At 37.1% G+C, this 9,324-nt stretch overlaps 1 non-coding gene across 1 annotated transcript; it reads left to right on the top strand.

The window, feature by feature from the left end:
- The first annotated feature begins 8,432 nt into the window (after positions 1-8,432).
- Positions 8,433-8,539, top strand: LOC142550389 (small nucleolar RNA R71). The gene has a single exon (XR_012821349.1). It is a non-coding gene; the product is annotated as a small nucleolar RNA R71 (small nucleolar RNA).
- The last annotated feature ends 785 nt before the right edge of the window (positions 8,540-9,324 follow it).

The raw sequence follows: 9,324 nt of genomic DNA on the forward strand, positions 1-9,324 counted from the left end.
TGTCACATACCGATTACTCTGATCGATGCTCTGTTCTGATTATCAAAATCAAGTTCTGAACATTCAGCTCCAATTTCTGAACTGCTTTAATTCTCGAAATCAGCTCTAATTCGGTTTGAACTGTATATAATCTCAATGGTATACACCAACCTGTATCAAACACGGATTCAGAATAACAACAATATCGGATCAGATTCGGAATATCACTCATCGATACTGATCTAGTAAACTCATAAAACTGCAATTTCTGGCAATATTGTCGATTCTGACTAACCGATCACATTTTCACGTTGCCCAGATCAACTGCTATATCATCTTCAGATATAATGTCTGAGGCTCAAATAGCTTCAATATACAATCATATATAATAGCTTGCTAAACTCGTGCAAATATGGATTTCTGACATTTCTGACATTTCTGACACCGATATCGTTCTCAGTTAATAATCACGGCCTCAATTGTGTTAAGATCAATCGATATAATGTCTTCGGATATCACATATCACAATTACAATCTGTTTCAATCAAGATTCATATCTGAACAATTTCTGTATACAACAATTTCAGTTTTTCGATAATTCAATACAATTTTCAATTGTTCGATTCAATCAGTCATACGCTGCGAATATATCACGATATCATAGATACAACGAGCATAAAATCATCAGAATACTTCTGGATATAAGGTTCATCAACCTATATACAGAACTGAAGTATTTCAAAGAGAAACACTCAATCCGATGTAACTCTCGGTCAGCACTCTTCTACTGGTTTTTTTTTTTTCCAATTCTTTCAGTTCAATCAGTGTCATTCTGTATGGAGTTCTAGAATTGAAACAATACTTGCTATCGAGTCAAGGCTATAATCAATCTCCCCGACATAAGGCAAATTCGGAATCTCATCTGAAAAAACTTCAGCATCTCATATATCATTGGACAAATCTGTCAATGCTAGGCTCGATTTCAGTACATCTACTGGATATATAAGGATTTCATCTGTTCCTTTATGTAACCATCGAGTCACAGACAATACGGATATCAAAGGAATTCTGGATCTAGAACCCTCACCGTAGAATTTCCACTCATCAGCCATATCTGGTCTGAATCTTACCATCTCCGGAAAGGAGTCTACAATAGTTCTGTACTTGGTCCGCATATTAATATCAATAATGCGGTCAAAATCAGACAACACAAGTACCACACATTCTATCTCGATTTCATTCTCATCTTACTGCAGTATACGATATTTACATAATTCACTGATATCAATCTTTCCCCCAAAAGATAAAGAAATCAATACTACAGTATATACAGACCCAACCGATAAAGCATATGTCAATGCAATTCATACAGAATCATGTATAAGATGTACGAGAATCTCCCAATACATATGGAACAAAATCATAAAAGAACAGTTACCTGTCACTATATCATCAAGTGCCTCCTGGGTCTGTTCCTCGGTCACTCCCACCAGATGATTCTGCTCTCTGAAATCTTCGGAAACCTCTCTGTGGACAAACTCTAGCAAAGTGTCCCTGCTGTCTGCAGATACGGCAACTACCAAATACTCCTTGGCATTGCTCTGTGGGATGTCTCCCTCAACAGGTTCTGCAATAAACTCCATTATAACTCGGGCTAGAACCACTGGAGCTAGATGAACCGCTCGGTCCACTCCCCAATTTCTTAAACTGTTTCTTTCGAGCTTTCAGCAAATCTTGCTTCCCACTCGTACTGCCACTATCAAATCTGAGAGGGGATTGCTGTATCTGGGATCGAATTACATCGAACTTTCCTCGTTGTCGAATCAAACATGCCTCAGCTCTCTTTGCTTTATTCAAAGCATCAGCAAAATGATGGGGTTGCTCTATCTTCACCAAGGCGAATATCTCAGGATTCAATCCGTTGATGAATTGATCCGCTACAGCTTCATCATTCCCAACTACTTGAGGAACAAAACGCAGTAAAGTAGAGAATTTAACAACATATTCTTCAATATTCAGTTGGCCCTGTTTCAAATTCTCAAACTCTGCTCTTTTGTCCTCTCGGTACGATCCTGGGAAAAATCTTTGATAAAATTCAGCTCTGAACATCTTCCACGTGATCACCGTACCACGCTGTTCTAATACTTCTTTGGTTACCAGCCACCAGCTCCTTGCGATGTCCCGTAACTGGTTGGGCACCAGTTTAACTCTCCGTTCATCTGGGTAATCAAGTGAATCAAACATATCTCTATATCATCTAACCAATTCTCACAATCATCAGACGTCTCAGTACCCTTCAGAATCGGCGGTTGAAATGACTGAAACTGTTTCAACTGTATTTCCATCGGAATTTCCAACTCATTTATCTGATCCACCGCAGTACTACCTCTTTCTGGAATTCTTCGAGGAGGTATATCTTATTACCAAAAGCATTAGTAACCAAATACAACAAACCTATTTCAGTCCTCCTCTGATCATCTTACTGCTGATCAAGAATAAGTTCTGATTCATTCTTAATAATACACGTTACAATCAAATCAAATAGACAAGTAAACATGTATTATATAAAGCAGTAACACATGCTGGCAATCACAAGTAAGGAAAGAAAACTCAATCTACCCCGCTCATTCTCCTCTATCTCAGTCTAAGAAACCTACTGTTCTAGGACCTAATGCTCTGATACCACCTGTTGTGGGGACCCGGACGCTAATTCCAATTTTAATCATTCTTAGGAATTATTCAATCGATTATAATACACAGGGTCTAATTTTTTTTTAAAATACAATGCGGAAACGTAATGTAAATAAATTTTAATTACATATTAAGCATAAACATACAAATCTTGTATTGTCTACGATAATTCAACTAGGTTCAACTACATATCTCCACGCTAACTAGTCCTGCCTCGTTCTCTTCTTGACCCTGATCCTGTCCCACCTGTTGTCATGCACACATACAAACAAGACAACAGCCGGATAACTCCGGTGAGAATTACATTCCCAGTACAAATCAAGTATACATGCAATCATATAAACAATATAAAAGCATAAATCAGATATACCTAACATGTATCTAAATCAGAAACATGAATTGATATCAACTATCAATTATACTTTAAATATGTACCGCAATCTGTAACATAATTCAATATCAAATAAGGAATCACACTCTGTGACTCTCAGACTCAGACTCGACTCATTTCTAATCTAGGGATCCTGATCTGAATAAGAACTCAACGTTCTCCCACCTACTTTACCCCAGCTAGATGGTGGTACGTTCTTAGTCCAAGACTTTGGTTGTCCATATTGAAGATCTGCAATAGGAGTTGGTCTTTTCCTCAGTCTATCAATATATATCCAAAAGTCCAGTGACTCGGCGGTTCTGCCAAAGACAAGGCGGGTCTGCCAACTCTTACAATGTGCAAGGGGCCATTAACAACTCTGTCCTAATCTGGCCCTTCTGTGAGTGACTCTCACTCAATAACTATTTGCTATACTATGCTGTTCTATAAATCAATAACCAAAGCATATTCATTCAAATAATACAAAGGTATGAAAAGCAATAACATACAAGTATGTGATTTAGGGAAACTCAAGTCCAATTTGACTTAAGTCGATCTCCCGATTCACATTGATTTATACCTTTGTCTTCTCGGTCTGACGAAAACGAAGTCTCGCATTCCAATCGGTCCATACCCAATCTGGCAATGACAATATCAAATATGCACAATATCAATGTACAACTCAATTTAAGACCTGTTCTGATCAATACTCAAATCCAGACATAATCTGATCAATGTCAACAAAGTACGATACAATCTCAATCAATACAAAATCTGATCAATATCAATCTACTGATGTTTTGACGGCATAACAATACAGTCTCGATATCCCCGTCAATCTCAACATCACAAATATATTACCAGAACTCATCATCAGTATCAGTACAACTCATAATCTGAATAACAATACAACTCTGATATTGAATCTTAATCAAATCAACTCTGAAAATCATAAAAATTACATAAACAGTCTGTTCTTCGATCTGACTTCAATTATACGATGTCTACTATATCAGAAACACCCTATATGATTCATATTCGATTCTGACCATATCATAATTTCAAATCATATCTAAACGTAACAAAACTTACGTCCAGTTGTAGCTGTCGTCGCTAGGAACTCGGTGCTGTACTCGAATTCAAATTTTGATAAATGGATTTTGCACAAACTTCCAATTCCTAAAAAAACGTAAGAATTTCACTGAAGCTTCCTCGGTCCTTTTTTTCAATTCTGAGGGATGAAGTTATTCTTTGTATATATATATATATACACGGTGCATGAAAGGCAAGGGGCTTGTTGCATGTTCTTCACGTCTCGCGCATATGCGCGACCAGCATCGGCGCATATGCGCGAGACACAGAGTCTCAGCGCGTAACATCACGGCAGCTCGCACATATGCGCGCCCCATCTTCGCGCATATGCGTGAGACCTACTGTCTCGTGCAATGCAACTCGCGCATATGCGCGCCTCTATCCGACGCATATGCGCCAACTTCTCTGGACGTTTCGTGCATGTGCGCGTCTTTAGGTCGCGCATGTGCGCCCAGCCTTCTGGACCCAGCACTCACCTGGTGCACATCTCGCGCATATGCGCGCACATATCTCCCGCATATGCGCGAGGTCTTCTGCCACCCACGCGCATATGCGCGGCTCCTTGTCGCGCATATGCGCGAGGTGTTCTGTCCTCGCACATATTCCGTGTTTTCTCCCGTCTTTCTCGGTCTAATACTTTCCGTCTGTAATCACATCAATTAATCCATAAATCATTTCAGATTAATCTCCGATTACGATAAATAAAATCTCGGACATTACAAGACATAAGTACAGCTTAACACTTATTTTATCAGAGTAGCGCAGCGGAAGCGTTGATTATTGGGATACAATAATTAAAAGTCTAAATTTTTTTTAACGAGGATAAGCGAATTTCGGGGACAAAATTCAATTTAAGGGGGTTAGATTGAAACATCACGAAAATTTTGATGTCCACGTGAACCGCATGCATGCTAGTTATCGAATTTCTCATGTATTTTATTAAATTATTTGAATGCATTAAATGCATGTTTATTGCATGAATATGTGTTTTAATTCTTGGTTTATTAAAGTTCATGCATAATGGCTTTTAAGTTGCATTTCGCGCTCGAATGAGCAACGAAGACCGGGGATATCTAGGAAATTTTTTTTATTGAATAATTAATTTTAATTATTTAATATAAGGTGTATTTAAGGGAGAATTTCAAAAATGGGACTTGGTTGGTATTTTTACTCACATGGCCGTATTTCAAACCGGTACGTAAATTTTATCGATTACGAGGACTTTTCGAGGGTTCAGGCAATATTTTCTAAAATATAACTCAATGAAATATTTTTCGAGAATGTTATTGGGCTTGATGGGTTTGTTTTAATGCTTAATGAGCTTAAAAACCATTTAATCATTTTAAAATTTAATTAAGGGCCCATTAGTATATTATTTTATGACTTCAACCTAATAAACTAAACCCTAAACCTAATGCACTCAAGGTGGCCACCCCTCCCTCTCATTCAGAAGCTTTTCGAAAGAAAAACAAGCAGCCACCTCAAAGTTTCTCCAAGGCTTTCAAGAAAAATGCTTCTCAGCTTCTCCGGTGCACATTATACGTCTCGTTTGAGCGGTTTTTCGTGTGTTTCAACGCAAAGGCATGCCTAATACCTTTCTTTTCTCATCATTCACATCATGTTAAATATTTTGAATGATCTTTCATGAAAAATATGTCATTTATTGGTTTATTAACATTTTTATGGGTTTTGCATGAGAAAAATTGATTTTCTTGAGGTAGTGCATGTGTTCTTTAATGTTTAAAGGGGCTGCCAGGTTCCAGCCTTTAAGGGGCATGATCCATTATTGTATATCTATCCTAAGAGTGGTTCTAACAGTTCTGGTATGGCATCACAAAGAGGCCGAACGAATTCTTCATGGTTTGGGGTTGTTTGCTGTTTTAGGGTGCGTATGGCTTCGGCGATCGAGGGGCTGTACTTGAGGCTTATGGGCTGTGTACAGAGGGTTTAGAAGGCTCATGTAAAGGCCCTAGATGGGGTAAGGCATGTATGGTATGGTGCAGCAAGGTTGGCCGTCGTGTTGGTCGCGTTTGGGTAGATATAGGGCTCGATCTAGAGAGGGCAAGAACATGGCTGTGCATGGGCTTGTTGGCCAGGGTTAGGATGGTCTAGGAGAGTCTGGTTAGGGTTCTAAGAGGTCTGGTTGGAGTCGGGGCTGGTCTAGTCCGAGGCTGGTCCAAGCCGATCAGGTGCAGGGTTGAGCATTTAGCTTGTTGGTGCGACTAGGGTTTGAGGAGTACAAGTGCCTATTTTTCCAGCAGCTTGTAGGGGCTGTTCAAAGGCTTTAGTGGACAGGTCTAGATGGTTTAAGGGATGTTAAGACATTTGTAAGGTGTGGTAAAAAGTTGGGAGAAATTTGGTTAATTTTGGGTTGATTCAAGTTAAAACCGGGACCCGAGTCCAAGTTTTAAAACTAATCGTTTAAATTTTGAAAGGAGCACGAGTTTACAGGAGATATTTTGAGGAGTTTGGTAAGCTTCGGGTCGAAAATTATAGGTCAAGGGGTAAAATGGTCATTTTGGGTTTGCAGAGGCAAAACAGTCATTTTGGGTTTCCAGGGGCAAAACGCCCATTTTGCACCCGAGTCAATATTTTAGTCCTGGCAACACCCTGAGAATAAATTTATCATGCTTTTAAATGTTATGTATTATGTATATGATTTTTATGAAATTATGGAAAAGGTGTTGCATTCTAGATTTTAAGAAAAATTACGTATATGCATGATTTAGATAAGTGATAAAAATGACGATGTTTTTGAAGGATGTGAGTCGGTTGTGACTGACGATATATGTATATGATGATGATGAGGCCTAGGTTAAGTGGATGGGTAATATTGTCGCTGATATCCGACAGCCACCGAGTACCACGATTATACGTAGATGGATCCATCAAATAGAGCTGATAAGAAAGTCACAACTAATCAATTGAATTCTAAAGAAAATATATACGTATATGATGATACGATGAGCTGTTTTGACACGCATTCTTTTTACGTTATGCTTTTAAGATTATGAGATGTATGTTGATTACAGTATTTTTCCACAGTTTCATGTTATGTATATGTATTTGTTATAACGTTACAAGTGTGTTGAGTCTTCAGACTCACAAGGTGTGAATGGTGCAGGTGAACATTCTGATCAGGAGACTAGAGGTGATGATGACTGAATGGGCGGAGCTTGTGGCGCACGTTAACCCGAGGACCTTGTATTCTTCCTCAAGAATATGATTTTATGGAAACACGTTTAAACAACTTTTTAAATGATTTATGATTTTATTTTGTTGATGATTTTGACAGATTTTAATATGTTTGACGTTTATATTTTTAAACGGTAATTGTTTAGGTTGGTTGTTTTTTTTCAAAATTTTAACTGTAGTTATTTTATTCAGCGGTGGGTTGATTTTACAAAATTCATGTTTTGAATTTTATGTATTTATGTAGGCATGGTTTCGACCATTGCATTTAAAAAAAAATTTGTTCGGTAGAATTTTAAAATGAGTAGATGTCTCACGTGTGATATGGGTGTAGGGTGGATTGGGTTATTTAACTAAATCATTAGGTTGCTAAATGGACTTTGGTTAGATTAAAGGCCGTAATTATTTTAACTAAATCCCTGTTAATCCAGACCCATTAAGGAATTAACTAAATCCATAATTAATCTATTTGAAGTCCAAACAATATTTAAAAATATTTGGTGCTAATCGTTTCTAGTATTGTAAACCCGAAACTTCTCATTTTCTAGCAAAAGTTCGTTACCGATTAAATTTGTTCCTTACTAAAAATAAATTTGCCACTTTCCTAATTTGGATTGCTAAATCTAGAGTTCCTATTTCGTAAACTTCTAAAAATAGAAACCTTATTAAAATCGTCCCTGGTTCTCTCGCATTTGCCGCACATTGCATATTTGATTGCAGAAAGTTGACATTCATAACATTTGGATAAATATTCATTCAATCATATCGATATTTAAACATACCTTTAAAAGACTTATTTGAATAAACTTCTAATTAATTTTCATGCATGCATGTGGTTAGTGTCTTAAGGTTTTCATGCGTTACAATATTTCTGTTCAATGTCTCTAGTTGTGCAGTAACAGCAGAAAATCAGTTACATGGTGCACTACTCTTCTTATTGTTTCTCTCAGATTGAGGATGATAACTGCTAGCAGCCATTTCCTTCAGCAGCTCGTATCTCTCTTCCGTAGTCTTTCTCAGCAGATTTTCACATGCAACAACATCTATCATAGTGTGATTAGAAGTTATCATGCCATAATAAAAAGTTTTTACTACTAACCCAAGAGGCAACTGTTGATGTGGGCATCTTCGCAGTAAATCTTTGTAGCTCTCTCATGCCTCATAGAGTGACTCATGCTCAAACTTGTCAAAAGTAATTATTTCAGCTCGCAACTTCATAGTCTTCGATGGAGGTTAGTATTTAACAAGGAATGCCATGGCCATGTCTTTGGAGGTCGTGATTGAACCTACAAGCAAACAATTCAATCAATCCTTAGCTTTATCTCTGAGTGAAAAAGAGAATAAGCGTAAATGTATAGCATCATCAGAAACTCCATTGATTTTAAAAGTATTGCAAATTTCAAGAAAATATTCTATGTGAGTGTTGGGATCATCTAGTGTGTTTACCCCAAACTGGACCATATTCTAAACCATTCAGATATCGATCCACCAAGACTATATTACATGAATATTATTGTCAGTTGTCTATTATTTAGCAAACAATATGTTGAATTGATTTGTTAACTTCTAGAATTAGAGTAACGAAATCCCTTAGCTTTCGACCAATTGGACTATGACTATCAATATATATTCAATTTCATATGTCTATATAAATTGTAAATCCACGGATTATATTAATCGTTCCTATTACAAATTATTCTCTCAAACTCACTCACTCACAATATAAAATATTATCAAAGTTAGCTAGACTTTAATAATTCAAAGAAAAACTATAATATAATCAAGAATGAAGCAAAAGTAGAGTAATTAATTAATTCAAATATCTGTTCGGGGTAGAATCCCGTAAATCCCAACAAAAAGAGTTTATCTACTAGAATTCATGCTGAAATATGCAATAAAATAATTAAATAAATGTTATTAAACTAAAAATACTTGTTTAGTCGAAGAATGGAAGACACGCTGCTCAAAAATGCCGGATTCTTCAAGTTTTCTCGACTCCG

Source organism: Primulina tabacum, chromosome 6 (genome assembly GCF_025594145.1).
Source record: "Primulina tabacum isolate GXHZ01 chromosome 6, ASM2559414v2, whole genome shotgun sequence".
NCBI classification, from domain to species: domain Eukaryota; kingdom Viridiplantae; phylum Streptophyta; class Magnoliopsida; order Lamiales; family Gesneriaceae; genus Primulina; species Primulina tabacum.